Source organism: Pseudophryne corroboree, chromosome 1 (genome assembly GCF_028390025.1).
Source record: "Pseudophryne corroboree isolate aPseCor3 chromosome 1, aPseCor3.hap2, whole genome shotgun sequence".
NCBI classification, from domain to species: Eukaryota; Metazoa; Chordata; class Amphibia; order Anura; family Myobatrachidae; genus Pseudophryne; species Pseudophryne corroboree.
In genome coordinates this window covers 1,238,741,097-1,238,764,233 of record NC_086444.1, presented here as the reverse complement: position 1 = coordinate 1,238,764,233, position 23,137 = coordinate 1,238,741,097, and the positions used below count along the sequence as shown (strand labels likewise).

The window sequence follows — 23,137 nt, the reverse complement described above, 5'->3', positions numbered from 1 at the left end:
TGTGTGATTGCAGATTGGGCAGCGGTTAGCATGCTGGGTGGCCTTGCCCTGCGATTGGCAGCTCCAGCATGTGAGTCAAAGGATTGCAAATTCTGCTAAAAAGCAGAATTTGCAATCTTCACTAAGTAAGGTCCTAAGTTTGGAAAGCAGAGGTACGCCCCTGTGTCTCTCATCTACTGGAATGGGCACTCTCTCATTCAGCAGATTACTGCCATGCTCCACGGGATACACCCAATCTCATCTGATCTTGAAAGAAAATCAGTGGTAGGCCTGGTCAGTACCTGGGTGGGAGACTCCCTGGGAATACCAGGTGCAGTAACCCTAATGATCTGAAAAGCATAGGTAAAAGGTCCACATATTATTTGAGAGACTTCCAGATTTTCCTTATATTCTCTATATAATTATCTCTGAATTATATCAGTAACCACACAGTTCAAACAAAACATTGCACAACAACAGATCTGCTCTTCAAACTGAACAATGCTCTTAGACACTGTGATATGTTTTGGAGGCAGGATACACAGATAATGTTAAATTCTGCCTCATTCTGCCATATGAGTAAGGCTGAGATATTACAGTGATCAAAAAATCCTTGGGCTAATACTGTGACATATTGTTTATTTCCACCTTCTGTTTTATTACTGCATTTTAATCAGAAAATATTGGTGTTTTCTGTACCACAAAAAGCAGATTGGTCACAGTCCAATTCTGCATTATTTTATTGCTCAAACAAGGGACTCTATTCAGTATGGATTGCAGAGTCTGCTTTATAACATAACCTGCAATCCTTGCAATCACAGGGCAAGGCCCCCCAGTATGTTACCCACCACCCGCCCACTGTGATCACGCTGTAATTGGGATCGTGGCACAATTACAGTGCAGTCACAGAAGCTGTGGTTGCTTCCTGCCGACACAGCCGAGCTGCATCCATAGAAGTCCATCCGCTATTTTTTTAAATCAGAGCAGCCATGTGTGATGACACACAGCAGTCCTGAAAATGCTGCCGACTTGTCGGCTTTTCCCTGATGCCACCCTGTAAATGCTCTGTTGCCACCCCCCACCCACCCCAGGAATGTCTCTGCCTATCAATCATGCAGAGTCATTTGCATCCAATGCGATCATATTACATTGGCTGCTAGTGCGCTCACAGGATTGGCCTGTGCATGCACATTGCAGCCAAAGCCTTCCTTGTTGCAGCCTCATTGATAAACGATGTGACCTGAATAACCCCCAAGATCTGGATGCCGCTGCAATTTTGATCAATTATATGCATTGCACATGAGTGTTGGCCAGCAACAAAAGGCATCGCCTGTCAGCGACAGTATGGTGTGAAAATTCTGATTGCACAGGCGTTTGCAAGGTGATTGACAGGAAGAGGCCATTGTGGGTGATAACTGGCCGTTTATGGGGAGTGTCCAGAACAATGAAAATGGTCCCAAGCGTTTTCAGGTTGGGTGTGTGACGTCAGCTCCGGCCTCAATCAGCCTGTTCTCAATTCACTGTAGGAGTAATTCTGCACACACTGGATTTTTGCAGCTCTGCATACACATGCGATCGCACACTTACATGACAAATTTGCACTCCCCCTTGAGCGACACCTATCTGATCGCAGGACAGAAAAGTTAGTAGCCCAGCAATCAGGTCTGAATTACCCCATTGGGTATGCAAATGATGCTAATTACCGCATTCTTGTGATTTAATCAGATTTCTGATCATACTTATTATGTTTTTGACCCACATAACTGTAGATTCTTGTGTATTTTGAGAACAACATTGTTATACTACAAACCTGAATCCACTGTCTTTCTATATTTGCAATATAAATCCTATTACTGTGTAACATACCTATTTGTGTATGGAATTTTATTTGTATTGAACCAAAGTCTAGTACATAGCAGAAAAATCTTTACACTCAAAGTATCCTGATAAGAACCCTTTTACATAAAATGCATAATTGTGACACCTCTGTTATTTCCTGAGCAGACATTGACTAAAAACTATCAAGACAACAAAGCATCAGCTTCAGGTGTTACACCAGCGATCCTAAAACCAGGTGCTTTCCAAGTGGATATGTACAAGAATACCCCACTCTTTCCCACTGTGGTATAGTACACTTATCACATATTGGGGGAATTCAATTGTTTAAAATGTCAGTTGGGTGTCTGTTTTTTCCTAGGATAGATAGGAAAACACAAACGCCCAACTGACTTTTAAAAAATGTGAATACCCACCATTGTGTTATAGTACGCTTATTACATACCTCAATAGGTACCCATATAGTATTAAACAGTCTGCAATCATAATTTTGGATTAAAAATTCAAGACCTGTTACACCATTGATTATATATTTTGATATTTTCACCTTGGCTTATTCAAGTCATTTAAAAAAAAACATTGGGCTTTGTAAAGTTGACTAATGTAAAAGCGCCCACAAAGCAGTTTTTTCAGATGCTTTTGGTTTTAAAGTAGAGAGGCTGATAAAAAAAAACCAGATCCATATATTCTGCCCGTGTTAAGTATACAACTCGGCAGATGTAATGAAGTCCGATATTGCAAGTCAGACACAAAACAGCCCAAAAACTATTAAAGAATTTAGAGGTGGGTTTTTTGGCCAAGTTTGTTATGAAAATGTTAGAAATCAGTTAAAAATACACTTTTCAAGCACATTTGTAATAAATAAAAACTTTTCAATATACATGGACACTTAAAAAAAACAAAAAAAAACTTTAAATCGGTAAAAATGCTGTACTGTACACGTCATTTTTACATTGTTTTCACCTCAGGAAATGTGTATTAATGTCATATAAATGTACTGTACTAAATTGCACAAACATTTCCAACTGAATCCAATGATATGTGACATGCCTATATTCTGTGTATAATTTCCAAACACTCCACGTACTGTAATAGTTTTTTTTTTTAAACACACAAATGCGTCATAGATGCAAATGAATGTTCTAAGTCACACAAGCAGCTAATGCTGATTTAAATAATAAGCGGCATGGCTATATTCTATGTGTTATAGCAACCGTATTTGCATAAAAAATGTCATGCTACAATGTATTCCAGCCATACACTGTAACATAATTAGATACAGTTGCAATTACACACTGAATACAGCCATGCCACATATCATTTAAATCATTATAAACTGCTTTTGCTTCCCGGAGAACTGGGGATTATTTAGGGTGTGTATACTGATTTAATCATGGGACTTGGGTAACTTTCTCTGACACTGTGGTCCTACTGTACTAAAAGACACATTTTGGTTGATCTGTAAATTTTTTACTTTTTCTAGTCTAAATTCTGTGACACCTCAGATATGAGACACTGAAGACGGGAAAATTATGCATGCCATTACATTGCCTGAGTTCCACTAAATAGATGCACATTTTTAATGTCCGATGCGGCGCAATACTTTTCCGGGCATTATCATTGGATACCATTAGATCCCAGCCTATGTGTGATATATAAACTGTTTTCAAACAACCCTAAAAGCTTTTTGTCTCAAATATTTTTATTACATTGACCATTAAAAGTTATGTTTTATTTCTTTTCATAAGAATGCCCTATCAAAAAGTATTTCTTCACCTTCTGTGTATGTAATCCATGACTTACTGACTCAGGGAGCACCACTGACCAAGAAATATGCTGTATACACTTCACCATTTGTCTGTATAAGACACACACTCCAAGAGGAGCCTTGTCTACAATATAACCCTTGTGCGGAACTAAACACTCCCTCTGGTCATAGTTATTAACTCCAGTTTCTCTAAAGAGAGGAGTCACTGAGGGTTATTGAGACTACAAATAAAATCCAAGTATAGATGTAGAGAAGGTCTGATGTATTCTAGCAACACTTGTATCATGTACACTGTAAAATGGTTATTGGAAATTAGGAATCCGTAGGCAATTATCCGGTAAATCACAGTGGGGTAAATTTATTAAGTTCCCGATTTCATTCGATATTGCTTTTTCATACAAAATGCAACTCTTTAATTTTATAAAATACCATTCACGGCATATTTCTACCAATTTGTATTGAGATACAGCCATCCACAAAAATATGAATCAATAGACCATTGGCCACAAACAGTTGGATTTTCACATGCACCTCACACAACATGGAAATTTACTAAGGATTTCTATTCTCATAGCCAGACACTAACACAAAACTATATAATTTGCATAGAAATAGAACTTTCAAATAGAACTGCTTTTGGCTGTGTGTTTGGAGAATCATGCATGGATCACTGCTATCCATGTATGCTTCTCTGTGTAAAAAATAGTTAAATAGTTAAAATACTGTATATAAAAATACACCTTTGAATAAAACCAGCCCCGAGGTCTTTGAGCTGGTCCTGGTTGTTAAAATACCGGGGAAAAATTGTGTAGTTGTCCCCAATATTTAAGACCCAAAACCGGGTTCTGAACCAATCTTGTTTCAAAAATATGAGGGGAAAATGATGTAGGGTTTCACGGTACCTCTGAAACAAGCACTGGGCTCTACTAGTCAAAAAAATAATGCCACAACCGGGTAACACACCTATATAGGTCCCTGTAGCCATGGCATTACCACCTCCAACTAGTCAGCCCTGGCCAGGGGTCCCTGGGGGAGAGGAGACCACCTCAAAAAGGGGTCCCCCCACCTCCAGGCATGCAAGGGTCACAGCTGAAAGCCAAAGCTGTCCCCAGCACCTGTGGGCAGTGGGTACCGGGCTGATAGCCATTAAATGTAAAATTCAGAATTAACATTGTCTTTTGCTTTGTAACTACAGGTCCCATAAAGCATCCCTGAACATCAAGTAACAGAAAGTGGGTCATTAAATGGCCCAATGGTACCTGTATTTCCACAGCATCAGATGTTTTACAATGAACACAGGACATGGACACCATGATAGTACAAATTTAATAAAACATTACCCGCTTGCTGGTTTTTGTGGTTCTTCAAGTACTAGCATGTGTGAGGCTTGCTGGGACCTATAGTTCCACAGCAAAAGGCAATATTTATTCTTAATTTGACACTTAATGGCTCTCAGCCCGGCTCCCACCAACCGTAGTTGCTGGGGACAGCCTTGGGCTTCAGCCATGGCCCTTTGGTACCTGGAGGGGGGCCCCCTTATTGGGGGATCCCCTCTTTCCCATGGAAACCCCTCCATGACTTAGTAGTTAGGAGGGTAATGCTAAGGCTGCAAGGACCTGTATAAATGTATCCCTAGCTGTGGACTAGTGGAGCCTGGTGCTGGTTTTAAAAATGTCTGTCTTTTTTACCCATATTTTTGAAACCAGTGGCAAAATTTAATGTTCAATTTTGGTGATTCAAATGATTTGGCATTATGTTTCAATTTATTTTCCATTTGATTTGGGTTGAACAGATTTTCTAAAGACCAAATTGAATGTCAAATCTTTTCTAAATGTAGATTCAACTCATATTCCAATAGAAATCAAATTTCTGAAAAACATTGATGTTTTCTCATAGACCAACATGAAATCCACTAATTTGCTAAAGTACGATTTGAAATGAAACTCTAAATCGAAATCCAAATCGAACTTCAAATCCCCAAGTGTTTAGAATGATCTCAGACATTACATTTTGGCTTCTAAACCCATTCTAATGATAGGAAATTGTTAGTGATGACTTTTTAAGTACCGAGAAATGTATAGGTCATTGTGGAAGTAGCAAAATTGGATGGCCATGGTTATGGTATGTTGTGCACCCACCTACACAATACAACTCACCACCTGACTGAGATAACCCTAAAAGAACAAACAGAGCACCATCAGCAGCTTAGTTACATATTTCTACTTATAGACTTCAAACATATTATGTTTTTATGCAATAGATAACACCTGAGCACAATATTGGTCAATTTGGCTGATAAATATCATGACATTTATAAACATGAGTGAAGTAACCGGCTATCCTGACTAAGCCCATGATGCTTACATTCTCAGCAATTCATCCCTGTCTGCAAAAATTCTTGTGCGACGAATGCCAGAGGGATGGTTGTTGTGTAAGATACCAGTATGTGCTAATAAAGCAACTGATAGAGACACATATAAACACCCAATCCAGGTAAAAATGAATCTTTGTATTTTTTTCCTAATAGAATTTATTTGAAAGGTAAATTTTTATATAATTTTGGAAAAATGTTCAACATTGTGCTCTGCTGCCATAAATTGCGTAATCATGCAAAAAAACAAATTATGTAAAAACAGGGCACAGGCAGACTTTTTTAACCAACAATTGACAATGTGAACACATAAAAGTTGAAGGGAGGCAGAAAGACAGATTTAGAGTAAGCTTAGTCCTAGCTATGTGCTCGATTCAGACCTGATTGCTGTTGTGCGTTATTGCACGACATGTGATCTTCGAACTACTGCACATGCGTATGCTCTGCAATGTGTATGAGTGATGGATAGCAGTGAAGAAACCGGGTGAAAATTTGAATACCACGGAGTCCACAAGGAGATTTACAGGAAGCAGCCATTTGTGGATGGTATCTAGCCGTTTACTGGGTGAGTCCGGAAAAACGCAGGCGTGCCCAAGCTTTTTTAGGAAGGGTATGTGACATCAGCTACGGCCTGATTCTTTCACACTGGAGGAGTAAGAATTTAGCTACGCACAGACTGCACACACACTGCACTGAAGGGAAAAAACATTTGATGGTGAGTGTAATGCGAATGGATTTGCAGCTGTCCGCTGACTGGCGTACTGTAGTTTTCACTTAGCATTCACATGCATTCACATTCTTGTACAGGGATGTATTTTCTCTCCCCCTGGGCAGCAGCTGTCTGATCGCATCCTAGTTTACAGCGATCAGGTCTGAATTAGGCCCCATATCATCTGATATTTTATCAAATATAAAATAACCCCCCCACAATATGAAAAACATCAGCTGTGTTTTTATGTATAAAAGAGTGTCATGAGTGCATGTGATGCATTTGGACCAATAGGAAGCAATGAGGATGTTCTGTTCAATTTTACATTCAATTTTGCTTGGGGTTTCAGTGGGTTTTGAGGTTTGATTTAGCAAGGCATTTCATAAATTCTATTCTAAATCCATTCCAAACATAAATCCACATCAAATTTGATTTGACAATTGAATGTAAAATTGAGTTTTAGTAATTAAGGAAAATTAAAAAAAAAAGTAAAATCAAAACGAATCACTTTCAATTGATTTTGAAGATTCATAAAGTGCTTCACAAAATCGAAATTGCGCAATGCTGGTTTTCAAAATACTGGGAACTCCTTCACATTTTGCTCCCAGTATCTTAACAACCAGGACTGTCTCAAAGAGCTTGGATTAGGTTACATTTATCAAGGGGAATCCCATGCAATTTTTTTTTTTTACTCTCACAGATTAGGCTGGGCTTCATTGTGTAATGCTCAGCAGTGTTTTATTAAACTCTCCCATAGAACACTGCCCTGCAGTACTAATGACATTAACATTGGAAAACTTAAATCTCACAAACACAGTAGTTTAGTAAATTACTGTTTGTTTGTTTGTTTTTTTTCAAAAAGTTGCAATTTCACACTGCCAATGTGAGTCAAATTATATCTTGACATAAATCAGCAGAAACACATTTTTTTTGTAAATTTACCCCAGTGTCTATTCTGGCATCAGACACGATGCAGCATACTCAGGCTTGGGCCTGATCATACTGGTACATAATTAGAAACATTAAAAAAATCTTAGCACTCCATGTGCTCAGCAGTCAGTCCGCTGTAATGCTTTGCAGCCACCCTTGCCATGCACTCCTGTCTTAGCCAACATCCACAGTCCCTGGCACTAAAAACTATACCCTACTCACTGGCCTCTAACATGCATCAGTGCAAAGCACAGTGGGTGTTTAGGAATTTTAAACTCTTCTTGTTCTAAATTGAGTTCCTGCTGGATCTGGGCAATCCACAAAACACAGGGTCCCAAATCTCTACTGCAGCTGCAGAATGTGCAAGGCTTTCTTCTCCTTTGGAGGGAGCTAAATTCAACAGAATGTGAACAAATCAGATGTGAGTCTACCCCTCTCACCATAATACATATTTACCTATTTACAAAATATATGTATTAGATAGGTGAAATATAACATAATAATGAACACAGATTATTACTGATACAAATGCTCCAATCACTACCCATCCTAATTCTGACACCGGGGATTAGCCACCAAGGGAACAGGTTGGTAAATGGCTCTTAGTGGTCTGTCTCTTGCGGTGGTGGATCTGCTTTGAAACTCATAAAGCTTAAGCTTCAGGTCTCCTTAGCCCAGAGGGGCCCTGAAGAAATATTTTTCCCCACTTGTTTTATGTAATGTGTGGTTATAGCTTTTCACCAATAACACCATGACAACCAGGCTTGTTATAAAGCATGCTATTACAGATTGCATGTGTGTAAACATAGTGCTGTGGGAGCTTATAGGAGTTTCAGTATAGCTCTATGATTTACACTATTTACACTATGAAGCATGCATGCATTTTACCTACTGTACAATTCCTGACAGCCTGCAAAATTTCTCTTTGTGACATTCCCAGGAATAGCGGAGCCTGAGAGGGCCCATCAAAAGAAGGAGGCAGGGAGCAATGAAAGGTGAGGAGGACCATGGACAAGGAGGTGTCTAATTAAACAGCTGGTGCTGAGTGGTGTGTGCTGTACTTGCAAGGGCAGCAAGGACCTTTTGGACCTTGTTCGATGTTGCCCTATTGTTGCTGGTTGCAAAAATGTCCACATAACATTTCAAGCTTCAGGGATTAAAAAATGTACATCTGCTACAAATTGCATCAGCCATGCAGTGTAGCCAATGGTATGTACTGTATATCTGTAGATATATTGATGCATTGTGCTTTGTGTACAGGTGACACACCGGGAGGGGTAAAACAAATGATGACCGAGCTAGGCTTGAAAAATGGTCAAGAACATGGCAACTACAGTTTAATGCAAAAAAATGCAAAATCTTGCACTTGGGTCTCAAAAACCCAAAGGCTAAATATAGTATCAAGAGTACTATAATGGAAACTACTGAGGAGGAAAGGGATTTAGGAGTCACTATTTCAAGTGACTTAAAGGCAGGAAAGCGATGCAACAAAGCAATGAGAAAGGCTAGTCAGATGCTTGGTTGCATATGGAGAGGAATCAGTAGCAGGAAAAGAGAAGTAATAATGCCACTGTATAGGTCATTGGTGCGGCCTCATCTGGAATACTGTGTCCAGTTCTGGAGACCATATCTCCAGAAGGATATAAATACATTAGAGAGTATACAAAGAAGGGCAACTAAAATGGTGCATGGCCTACATCACAAAACTTACCCGGAAAGGCTAAAAGATCTTAGCATGTATAGTATGGAGGAGAGAAGGGAAAGGGGAGACATGATAGAAACTTTCAAATATATCAAAGGTTTTAACAAAGTTCAGGAGGGAAACATTCTTCAAAGGAAGAGAAGTATTGGAACTCGAGGACATACACTAAAACTGGAGGGAGGCAGGTTCAGGGGAAATTTAAGGAAAAATTATTTCACAGAAAGGGTAGTGGATAAGTGGAATAGCCTCCCATCAGAGGTGGTAGAGGATAAGACTGTAGAGCAATTTAAACATGCTTGGGATAGGCATATGAATATCCTTACAAAGAATTAAGGTTCAAAAAGGGTTGAGATTACCTAAAGGATAAAAAAAAGGGGCAGACTAGATGGGCCAAGTGGTTCTTATCTGTCGTCAAATTCTATATTTCTATTTTTCTATGCCCTGACTGACCATCAAATAGGTCAGTGAATCAACCAGTTAGCTGATCCATTGGCCTAGTGTGTACCCAGAATTATCGTAAAAAAAAATGTTTTGATGTGAACCTGGGCGCGCTGACGTGATTCTAAATAAGGACAGATGGAAATACTTATCTCTTGGTATTCCTTTTTACAATGTAGTATTCTTGCTGTGTATTTCTTGAGATGCTCAAAAAACTCAGTTCGACAGATTATATGAAAAAAAAAGAAATTAAATGGTGTATGAGACACCATATCCATCTTTCCTTATTTAGAATCACATCAGCGCCCCCAGGTTCACATCAAACCATTTTTTATTACAATTATACTTCTGGGACCCATGTAACATAGTAACATAGTATCTGAGGTTGAAAAAAGACAATTGTCCATCGAGTTCAACCTATTTGTGGTCTCCTATGCATGATGATTTGACTAAAATTTCTGACTGATGCTGCTGTCAGCCATTGCATTTTATCCCTATTAATAGTAACTATAATGCATGACTATGCACCATACCCCTGGATATCCTTATCCAATAGGAATTTATCTAACCCATTTTTAAAGGTGTTGACAGATTCCGCCATTACAACTCCCTCGGGCAGGGAATTCCAAACACGTATTGTCCTTACCGTGAAAAAGCCTTTACGCCGTATTGTGCGGAATCTCCTCTCATCTAACCTGAGCGAGTGTCCACGAGTCCTCTGTGTTGATCTAACCAAAAACAGGTCCCGCGCAAGCTCTGTGTATTGTCCCCTTATATATTTGTAGATGTTGATCATATCCCCTCTTAGTCTCCGCTTTTCCAATGTAAACATGCCTAGTCTTTCAAGCCTTTCCTTGTATTCCATCGTCTCCATGCCCTTAATTAGTTTGGTCGCCCTCCTCTGTACCTTTTCCAGCTCCAGGATATCCTTTTTGTAGTACGGTGCCCAGAACTGTACACAGTATTCGAGGTGTGGCCTCACTAGTGATTTATATAACGGGAGTATAATACTCTCGTCCCTAGCATCAATACCCCGTTTTATGCATGCTAATATCTTATTAGCCTTCTTTGCTGCAGTCCTACTTTGGGTACTACTGCTTAGCTTGCTATCTATGAGGACACCTAAGTCCTTTTCCAGTACAGAATCCCCTAATTTTACCCCATTTAGTAGGTAGGTGTAATTTTTGTTCTTGTTACCACAGTGCATTACCTTACACTTGTCTGTGTTGAAGCGCATTCTCCATTTGGCTGCCCATGCTTCTAATTTAACTAAGTCGTTCTGAAGAGACTCGGCATCCTCCTCTGTATTTATAGCCTTACACAATTTGGTATCATCTGCAAAAATTGACACCATGCTCTCTAGACCTTCTGTTAGGTCGTTAATGAAAATATTGAACAATAGCGGTCCTAATACTGAGCCTTGTGGCACACCACTTAGCACTTCAGTCCAAGTTGAAAAAGATCCATTAACCACAACGCGCTGCTTCCTATTATCTAACCAGTTTTTGACCCAAGTGCATATTGTGTTTCCTAGCCCTGATTCTTGTAGCTTGTATATAAGTCTCATGTGTGGTACAGTATCGAACGCTTTGGCAAAGTCTAAAAAGATTACATCCACGTCTTTACCCTGATCTAGGATGTAGGGATGAGTCCTTTGTGAACCTAGGGGCAGCAGCCATCCATTATCTTGAGCACCAATTATACCACACAATCCAATTGCTACTGTACCCAGAATTAGTCAAACTGTGAGCTGGACATTGATCAGCTAAGAAATAGACCACTCACAGCCAATCAGTTGCATGTTTCCATGGTAGCATTGGCTGATTGGGTGAAAGGGATAAAAGTTTAGGAATCTCCATGAGTTCCTTCACTTTCTGTAGCAGTAGTGTATGTATGTACAGTATTATATGTAGGGCAGGCTTCCTGGGAACTGTAGGACCACTGTAAAGGACAATCTTACTTTAAATCTTACAGGCACAACTAGTGATGAGCGGGTTCGGTTTCTCGGAAACCAAACCCCCCCGAACTTCACGCTTTTTACACGGGTCCGAGGCAGACTCGGATCTTCCCGCCTTGCTCGGCTAACCCGAGCGCGCCCGAATGTCATCATCCCGCTGTCGGATTCTCGCGAGGCTCGTATTCTATCGCGAGACTCGGATTCTATATAAGGAGCCGCGCGTCGCCGCCATTTTCACACGTGCATTGAGATTGATAGGGAGAGGACGTGGCTGGCATCCTCTCCGTTTAGAGTAGACTAGAGAGTAGTAGAGAGTAGAGACACTTGATTTACTAATTTTGGGGAGCATATTAGGACGGAGTACTACTTGCTGATAGTGTGACCAGTGACCACCAGTTTAATTAATCCATTCTCTGCCTGAAAAAAAACGATACACAGTGTGACACAGTCACATACCATATCTGTGCTCAGCCTCAGTGTGCCCTCAGTGTGCTGCATCATCTATGTAATACTGTATATCTGACTGTGCTGAGTGCTCACTGCTCACACAGCTTAATTGTGGGGGAGACTGGGGAGCAGTTATAGCAGGAGTACATATTTTAACAGTGCACACTTTTGCTGCCAGAGTGCCACTGCCAGTGCCAGTGTGACTGACCAGTGACCACTGACCACCAGTATATTGTGATTGTCTGCCTGAAAAAGTTAAACACTCATCGTGTGGTGTTTTTATTCTATAAACGCATTCTGCTGACAGTGTCCAGCAGGTCCGTCATTATATAATATATAACTGTCCGGCTGCAGTAGTGATATATATATATTTTTATATCATTATCATCCAGTCTATATTAGCACTGCAGCAGACGCAGTACGGTAGTCCACGGCTGTAGCTACCTCTGTGTCGGCAGTCGCTCGTCCATCCATAATTGTATACCACCTACCCGTTGTGTTTTTTTTTTTTTTTCTATCTTCTTGATACTAGTAGCTTACTTTAGGAGTCTGCAGTGCAGAGCTGACAGTGTCCAGCAGGTCCGTCATTATATAATATATACCTGTCCGGCTGCAGTAGTGATATATATATATATATTTTTTATATCATTATCATCCAGGCTATATTAGCAGCAGACGCAGTACGGTAGTCCACGGCTGTAGCTACCTCTGTGTCGGCAGTCGATCGTCCATCCATAATTGTATACCACCTACCCGTGGTGTTTTTTTTTTTTCTATCTTCTTGATACTAGTAGCTTGCTTTAGGAGTCTGCAGTGCTGAGCTGACAGTGTCCAGCAGGTCCGTCATTATATAATATATACCTGTCCGGCTGCAGTAGTGATATATATATATATATTATATCTCATTATCATCCAGTCTATATTAGCAGCAGACGCAGTACGGTAGTCCACGGCTGTAGCTACCTCTGTGTCGGCAGTCGCTAGTCCATCCATAATTGTATACCACCTACCAACACCTGTGGTGTTTTTTTTTTTCTATCTTCTTGATACTACTAGTAGCTTACTTTAGGAGTCTGCAGTGCTGAGCTGACAGTGTCCAGCAGGTCCGTCATTATATAATATATACCTGTCCGGCTGCAGTAGTGATATATATATATATTTTTTATATCATTATCATCCAGTCTATATTAGCAGCAGACGCAGTACGGTAGTCCACGGCTGTAGCTACCTCTGTGTCGGCAGTCGCTAGTCCATCCATAATTGTATACCACCTACCTGTGGTGTTTTTTTTTTTTTCTATCTTCTTGATACTACTAGTAGCTTACTTTAGGAGTCTGCAGTGCTGAGCTGACAGTGTCCAGCAGGTCCGTCATTATATAATATATACCTGTCCGGCTGCAGTAGTGATATATATATATATTTTTTATATCATTATCATCCAGTCTATATTAGCAGCAGACGCAGTACGGTAGTCCACGGCTGTAGCTACCTCTGTGTCGGCAGTCGCTCGTCAATCCATAAGTATACTAGTATCCATCCATCTCCATTGTTTACCTGAGGTGCCTTTTAGTTGTGCCTATTAAAATATGGAGAACAAAAATGTTGAGGTTCCAAAAATAGGGAAAGATCAAGATCGACTTCCACCTCGTGCTGAAGCTGCTGCCACTAGTCATGGCCGAGACGATGAAATGCCAGCAACGTTGTCTGCCAAGGCTGATGCCCAATGTCAAAGTACAGAGCATGTAAAATCCAAAACACCAAATATCAGTAAAAAAAGGACTCAAAAATCTAAAATAAAATTGTCGGAGGAGAAGCGTAAACTTGCCAATATGCCATTTACCACACGGAGTGGCAAGGAACGGCTGAGGCCCTGGCCTATGTTCATGGCTAGTGGTTCAGCTTCACATGAGGATGGAAGCACTCAGCCTCTCGCTAGAAAAATGAAAAGACTCAAGCTGGCAAAAGCACAGCAAAGAACTGTGCGTTCTTCGAAATCACAAATCCACAAGGAGAGTCCAATTGTGTCGTTTGCAATGCCTGACCTACCCAACACTGAACGTGAAGAGCATGCGCCTTCCACCATTTGCACGCCCCCTGCAAGTGCTGGAAGGAGCACCCGCAGTCCAGTTCCTGATAGTCAGATTGAAGATGTCAGTGTTGAAGTACACCAGGATGAGGAGGATATGGGTGTTGCTGGCGCTGGGGAGGAAATTGACCAGGAGGATTCTGATGGTGAGGTGGTTTGTTTAAGTCAGGCACCCGGGGAGACACCTGTTGTCCGTGGGAGGAATAGGGCCATTGACATGCCTGGTGAAAATACCAAAAAAATCAGCTCTTCGGTGTGGAAGTATTTCAACAGAAATGCGGACAACATTTGTCAAGCCGTGTGTTGCCTTCGTCAAGCTGTAATAAGTAGGGGTAAGGACGTTAACCACCTCGGAACATCCTCCCTTATACGTCACCTGCAGCGCATTCATCATAAGTCAGTGACAAGTTCAAAAACTTTGGGCGACAGCGGAAGCAGTCCACTGACCAGTAAATCCCTTCCTCTTGTAACCAAGCTCACGCAAACCACCCCACCAACTCCCTCAGTATCAATTTCCTCCTTCCCCAGGAATGCCAATAGTCCTGCAGGCCATGTCACTGGCAATTCTGACGAGTCCTCTCCTGCCTGGGATTCCTCCGATGCATCCTTGCGTGTAACGCCTACTGCTGCTGGCGCTGCTGTTGTTGCTGCTGGGAGTCGATGGTCATTCCAGAGGGGAAGTCGTACTCGTAAGACCACTTTTACTACTTCCACCAAGCAATTGACTGTCCAACAGTCCTTTGCGAGGAAGATGAAATATCACAGCAGTCATCCTGCTGCAAAGCGGATAACTGAGGCCTTGGCATCCTGGGCGGTGAGAAACGTGGTTCCGGTATCCATCATTACTGCAGAGGCAACTAGAGACTTGTTGGAGGTACTGTGTCCCCGGTACCAAATACTATCTAGGTTCCATTTCTCTAGGCATGCGATACCGAAAATGTACACAGACCTCAGAAAAAGACTCACCAGTGTCCTAAAAAATGCAGTTGTACCCAATGTCCACTTAACCACGGACATGTGGACAAGTGGAGCAGGGAAGGCTCAGGACTATATGACTGTGACAGCCCACTGGGTAGATGTATGGACTCCCGCCGCAAGAACAGCAGCGGCGGCACCAGTAGCAGCATTTCGCAAACGCCAACTCTTTCCTAGGCAAGGCTACGCTTTGTATCACCGCTTTCCAGAATACACACACAGCTAAAAACCTCTTACGGCAACTGAGGAAGATCATCGCAGAATGGCTTACCCCAATTGGACTCTCCTGTGGATTTGTGGCATCGGACAACGCCAGCAATATTGTGTGTGCATTAAATATGGGCAAATTCCAGCACGTCCCATGTTTTGCACATACCTTGAATTTGGTGGTGCAGAATTATTTAAAAAACGAGAGGGGCGTGCAAGAGATGCTGTCGGTGGCCAGAAGAATTGCGGGACACTTTCGGCGTACAGGCACCACGTACAGAAGACTGGAGCACCACCAAAAACGCCTGAACCTGCCCTGCCATCATCTGAAGCAAGAAGTGGTAACGAGGTGGAATTCAACCCTCTATATGCTTCAGAGGTTGGAGGAGCAGCAAAAGGCCATTCAAGCCTATACAACTGAGCACGATATAGGAGGTGGAATGCACCTGTCTCAAGCGCAGTGGAGAATGATTTTAACGTTGTGCAAGGTTCTGCAACCTTTTGAACTTGCCACACGTGAAGTCAGTTCAGACACTGCCAGCCTGAGTCAGGTCATTCCCCTCATCAGGCTTTTGCAGAAGAAGCTGGAGACATTGAAGGAGGAGCTAACACAGAGCGATTCCGCTAGGCATGTGGGACTTGTGGATGGAGCCCTTAATTCGCTTAACAAGGATTCACGGGTGGTCAATCTGTTGAAATCAGAGCACTACATTTTGTCCACCGTGCTCGATCCTAGATTTAAAACCTACCTTGGATCTCTCTTTCCGGCAGACACAAGTCTGCTGGGGTTCAAAGAACTGCTGGTGACAAAATTGTCAAGTCAAGTGGAACGCGACCTGTCAACATCTCCTCCTTCACATTCTCACGCAACTGGGGGTGCGAGAAAAAGGCTTAGAATTCCGAGCCCACCCGCTGGCGGTGATGCAGGGCAGTCTGGAGCGACTGCTGATGCTGACATCTGGTCCGGACTGAAGGACCTGCCAACAATTACGGACATGTCGTCTACTGTCACTGCATATGATTCTCTCCCCATTGAAAGAATGGTGGAGGATTATATGAGTGACCGCATCCAAGTAGGCACGTCAGACAGTCCGTACTTATACTGGCAGGAAAAAGAGGCAATTTGGAGGCCCTTGCACAAACTGGCTTTATTCTACCTAAGTTGCCCTCCCACAAGTGTGTACTCCGAAAGAGTGTTTAGTGCCGCCGCTCACCTTGTCAGCAATCGGCGTACGAGGTTACATCCAGAAAATGTGGAGAAGATGATGTTCATTAAAATGAATTATAATCAATTCCTCCATGGAGACATTGACCAGCAGCAATTGCCTCCACAAAGTACACAGGGAGCTGAGATGGTGGATTCCAGTGGGGACGAATTGATAATCTGTGAGGAGGGGGATGTACACGGTGATATATCGGAGGATGATGATGAGGTGGACATCTTGCCTCTGTAGAGCCAGTTTGTGCAAGGAGAGATTAATTGCTTCTTTTTTGGTGGGGGTCCAAACCAACCCGTCATTTCAGTCACAGTCGTGTGGCAGACCCTGTCACTGAAATGATGGGTTGGTTAAAGTGTGCATGTCCTGTTTATACAACATAAGGGTGGGTGGGAGGGCCCAAGGACAATTCCATCTTGCACCTCTTTTTTCTTTCATTTTTCTTTGCGTCATGTGCTGTTTGGGGGGTGTTTTTTGGAAGGGCCATCCTGCGTGACACTGTAGTGCCACTCCTAGATGGGCCAGGTGTTTGTGTCGGCCACTAGGGTCGCTTAGTTTACTCACACAGCTACCTCATTGCGCCTCTTTTTTTCTTTGCGTCATGTGCTGTTTGGGGAGTGTTTTTTGGAAGGGCCATCCTGCGTGACACTGCAGTGCCACTCCTAGATGGGCCAGGTGTTTGTGTCGGCCACTAGGGTCGCTTAGCTTACTCACACAGCTACCTCATTGCGCCTCTTTTTTTCTTTGCGTCATGTGCTGTTTGGGGAGTGTTTTTTGGAAGGGCCATCCTGCGTGACACTGCAGTGCCACTCCTAGATGGGCCAGGTGTTTGTGTCGGCCACTTGGGTCGCTTAGCTTAGCCATCCAGCGACCTCGGTGCAAATTTTAGGACTAAAAATAATATTGTGAGGTGTGAGGTGTTCAGAATAGACTGAAAATGAGTGGAAATTATGGTTATTGAGGTTAATAAAACTTTGGGATCAAAATGACCCCCAAATTCTATGATTTAAGCTGTTTTTTAGGGTTTTTTTAAAAAAACACCCGAATCCAAAACACACCCGAATCCGACAAAAAAAATTAGGTGAGGTTTTGCCAAAACGCGTTCGAACCCAAAACACGGCCGCTGAACCGAACCAAAAACCAAAACACAAAACCCGAAAAATTTCCGGTGCTCATCACTATGCACAACTATCAACCTTGTACCCAGTGGTGCAGGGGATGGCATTGAGCTTCAGCCCAGGCCTAGGGTATACTTGAGAGGGGTAAACCTTTTAATGTGGGGTTCCTACTTCACAAGAAATCCCTGTCCTGTGCTGACTAGTTGGTGGGTACAATGCTTTGGCTTAAACATGAAAATGTATGTCAATTAATGTTCTATAGGAAACATTAAAGGAGCGCTGTTTACAAATATAGATTCGTTTAATAATAAGTATGGTGGAAAGGACCACCTAAAATAGTTGGTTTAAAAGTTAAAATCAAGGAACAGTGCAAATACAAATGCATAAACAATAATCACATTCACAATGAAGGATAAGTTAACTGAAAACGGCCTGTGCGCCAATTATAGTTGATATTGCAGTCCACAATGGTGTATTATGCTGATGCCATCCGTACTGATAAGGGCATGTATAAGTGTCTCGACAGGTTTATTTGAAAAATCTGTTGATAATTATAGGCAATTGGATTTTGTTTGCTGTTTCTCACCCTTAGCATTTAGGTCCGTTCTCACCCATAGTTGTAGATGCTGCTTCCCGTCAATGGCAGTTAGCGGAGGTGGCTCTCGGCAGCCCGCAGCGGCTATATCAGATTATCCGGCAGAGAGAATCGTAGTTGCTGCGTCTCACCTCAGCAAAACGGGGCTTTCCAAGCACAGCAGGGAGAGTATAGTAGCAGTGTGTCCAGTTAATGGAAGTGGTGAGAAAGCGTCCCAAACCCTCAGTGTCAGTAACGGATGGTCCGTAAGAATCTCCAGCAGTGGACCAATAGCAATGGTGACCCTGAAAATGTATGTGTTGTACAGACATAGCCACACACAGATGGCGTGACGACTTTGCCCACAAATTAGTTGCACGCATGCAGATACACACCATTAATTTTTATAGGCAGTCACCAGGCTGTGAATAGTTGAATCCTGACACATACGGCAGCATGCCACGATGAACGTGGCTACTTCTGTATTCTTTTTATAGAAAAGACTTGTGAGTTGATTCGGTAGTGTATTGACTTCTATTTATTGAATTGGGCATATTTCGCAGTTCATATTATGATATTGCTCCCGTGTTAAAGTTTAGTGAGTCTCTGAGTTTCAAAAATGCGTAAACTAGAACGATAATGCAAACTCAGACCAACAAAAAATGTAGTAAATGATCTCTGTAATGCCTTTGCTGTTTTGCTACAGAGGACATTGGTGCTAATTCAGGTTGGATTGCAAATCGCGATCCAACGGGAAATTTTAAATTTACCCAGCAGGCGCATGTGCAGCACCCGCCTCCGCTTGTGCCCACACTTTCTGCGGGGAGCCGCAGAAAATGCGATAGCCTCTGTCTGTCAATCAGGCAAAGGCAGTCATGGGGCGGGGAGGGGAGGCGGGCAATGCTCCATTTCCGGGGAGAAGACTGGGGCGGTGCGTCATGAATGAGGGTGGAGTCGGCCAAACAGGGTCGTGTCATGGGCGTGATCACGGAGGCTGCATGACATCACATGCAGCCGCCATGATTACGGAGAAATCGGCGGGGTTGCAGGAGGCATCAGGTATTTATGAGGCTTTGGTGAGCATGATGGGTGGCCTTGCCCAGCGATGGGCAGCCCACACATGCTAGGGAAAGGCTATCCTTACTGAATTAGCCCCATAATACCCCAGGAAAGCACCAGATGTGACATACGAGGGATGACTAAAATATCATATTATATGAATTCAGGAGACAGAGGCATAGTCAAGAGAGTCGATCAAATGGGAAACAATCTTCATTAGGTACAAGAAGCAAGTAAAAACAAGTTCAGAAACAGTGCAAGGTCAGGATTGCAGATACTAGAGTATTCAAAGAGTTCTGGGTCAATAACAGTAATTTTCAAGTAAGCAGTAGCAGTTTAACACACAATCCAAAGGGCAGGAAATATTACCAGAACTGGATAGATATACTTTCTTCCTTATATATTTACCACTTTAGGATATTGACTGCAGCCAAATAATGGTTGGAGAGCAGGGGTTGTCCAAAAGCTCAAGAATACTAGAAGCAACTGGCTGGACCACTGATATCAAATTCACAAAATACTATATTAAAATACCTCTAATCACCCCAGTGATTACATTTTTTAAGGCTATTGTTCTAAGCTACTACTTATAACAGTCTACTTTATTTCCATAGATCAATTTTGGAGCCACTGACCCTGTCTTAAATGACAGACAATTATATCCAACTTTTTCCCGGATTGTCCCAGATGATCAGGACCGTTATGCAACTATTGTTAAGTGTCTGCTCCATTTTGGATGGAACTGGGTTGGAATCATTACACCATATGATGGTAGTGGGGACATGGAGTCACAAGAACTGAGTAAACTGATGAGTCAGCATGGGATCTGCACTGAGTTTATCATTAAATTATGTGATGAAGAAAAAATTAATAGAAGGAAATTTCTGGAGATGAAACAATTTACATCTAAAATTCTAATACTATGTGGTATTGGTAACGCAAATTTATTTATTTTTTTTGAAGAGAATGAATTTATTAATGAAAATTTCACTTTAATCCTCAGTGACACATGGACTAATGTCAAATATTTGAAAGATATCTACTTCCCATCCATAAATTACAGCTTAATTTTTATATTGCCTCCTAAAAATTGTCCTAACATTAATCATTTTATAAACAATGCAAACCCATTTGAAAGACCAAATGACCCAATACTGGAAGATACTTGGTTGATGTTTTATGAATGTCTTTCACAAAATATTTTCAAAAATACAGTTTATCAGATTATGCATAATTTTTCTGGACATAATTGCAGTGAAATAAAATATATTAAAGAGACATTTTATGGCATTGTAGAATCGAAGCCCCACTATACATACATGTCAGTATATGCTCTGGCTCATGCTCTGGACAGAATGAATCTGCATAAAAATAAAGCTAAAACATTTGAATTAAAACAAACAGTAAGTTGTGTGTATGTAAGCAGGGCTTAAAGTGGTCCTGGAGAGGTGGTGGAACTCATTTTTCCCACCATCTAACCCCCAACCCCTCACCCCTCACATTAAGTCGAGCCAAGGCCAGTGCTAGTGTTTTCAGCACCTACCTGCAAACTATAAATTAGTGCCCTACTTCCCATACTTTATATATGGACATTGATCTCACAAGAAAGAAGTGTAATCACATAATAGTGCCCCCAGTTCAAATTACACAGTAGCACAATCTTATTCACATTACACCGCATGTAGTGCCCATGATTTATATTACACCACATAGTAATGCCCCTTATTCAAGTTACGTTACTCAGTAGTGCCCTATATTCACATTGCACTTTACAATGGTACCCTTATATACAATGCCCACAGTAGTGCCCCTTATACGCAATTCCCACAGTAGTGGTGCCCCTTATGGGATACGGTCATTAGGTTGACACAGCTTAGGTTAACAGTCATTAGGTCGACCACTGAAGGTCGACATGCATTAAGTCGACATGGTCAATAGGTTGACCTGGTCATTAGGTCAACAGGTCAAAAGGTTGACATTAGTTTTTCACTTTTTTTCTTCATTTTTTGGACTTTTTCATACTTGACGATCCACGTGGACTACAATTGGGAATGGTAACCTGTGCCAAGTGCAGCGGTAGCAAGGCGATGTACCTTGCCTGAAGCATGGTGAGCAAAGTGAGCCATGCGAGGGTTCCTCATCACTTTCCGAAGAAAACAACACAAAAAAAGTCCAAAAACCCATGTTGACCTTTTGACCTGTCGACCTAGTACATGTCGACCTAATGACTAGGCCAACCTATTACCCCAGTCAACCTAATGCATGTCGACATTCCATGGTCAACCCAATGACTGTCAACCTTAGTTAAGTTTACCCAATGAGCCATAACACCCTTATACGCAATTCCCACAGTAGTAGTGACACTTACACATAATGACCACAGTAGTGCTGCTTATACACATCTTTGCTTTTGTCACTCCAGCAGCTCACCACCTGTATCCCTTCAGTAGCTTCCCCACCTCTCTTGTCCCTCCAGCCACCTCTCATCTTGTCTTCAAGATGCACAGAGCCTGCTCCTCTTCATGGATCCTCTTCACTTCAGTAGTGGTGACAGCATGACATCACATACACTGTGCCAGAAAAGGAAGCCACTGGGACCTGAGGAAGGGATGAATGCTGTCTAACAGAAACAGTACAGTATGTGTGAATACCAGGAGGGATGGGCTGTGAATGGAAGAGGACCGTGGAGCCACCAGGACCTGAGGAAGAGGGAGGTGGCAGCAGCTCATCAGTAACACTAGCACCATCTACATCATCTATTGATGTAGGTGATGGGGCAGGATTTTCTGTTGAAATTACCGTGCAGGGAAATTGAGGTTCCCCCTCACTTTATCCCCTTTATGTAAGAGAGTGAAGAGAGAATTGTCAGTATTGAGTACTTGAATTTGATTTGCAACACTATTGCCATGACATTAGGATCAAATCGATTGGATGGTGACATAATTATCACAAATCCAGTCAGTGGTTCTGCATATTTATCAGTATATATTGGCTCTGCTTATTTTCAGGGTATAGAGTATAAATAGGATGAATTTATAATGCTGGCAGGCAGTATCCCAGCATTAAGGAGACTGATGCTGGAATTCTGCCTTCCAATATTTTACCAGTGGTCAGAATCCCTACACCCCCCCCCCCCCCAGTAATTCCCACTCAGTTGTTGGGTCTACACCACCAACCAAGTGAGAATAGAACCTGTGGTGAGCAAATCTTGCCACTGGGCCCACAGCACAGTGGGCACAGCAAGCCCAGGGTGTGCTCCCTTTCCCTCTTACCAACTCTGACATCTATTATCCCATGTATCTGGTGAGGAAGTCATGGCCCTCATCCGTTCCTCCCCCCACAACCTCCCCACTTAATCCCATCCCCTCCCACCTCCTTTGCTACCTCTCTCCTTCTGCCTGTTCCCATCTTACCCACCTTCTCAATTTCTCCATCTCATGAGGCACTGTCCCCTCAGCCTTCAAGCACGCTCTTGTCTTCCCTATTCTTAAAAAACCTACCCTTGATCCAAACACTCTATCCAACTATCGACCCATCTCTCTCTTTCCTTTTGCCTCTAAACTTCTTGAGCGTATTCAATACAGACAGAAACCAAGTTGCGCTCAACAATCAGAAAAAAAACATTTATTATAAAAATTAACAGCAATTCTCCCGGGAGTACAATTAATATAGATAAATTATCATAAATCTATATGGTACAGAATCACTGTGTCCAAATGAATGGTAATAATGCAGGTATTATTTAATAATTGTGATATATGGCC

General features: G+C 42.0%; 1 pseudogene; it reads left to right on the top strand.

Moving 5' to 3' along the window:
• Nucleotides 1-203: 203 nt before the first annotated feature.
• On the top strand, nt 204-322 carry LOC134937197 (5S ribosomal RNA; annotated as a pseudogene).
• Nucleotides 323-23,137: the final 22,815 nt, after the last annotated feature.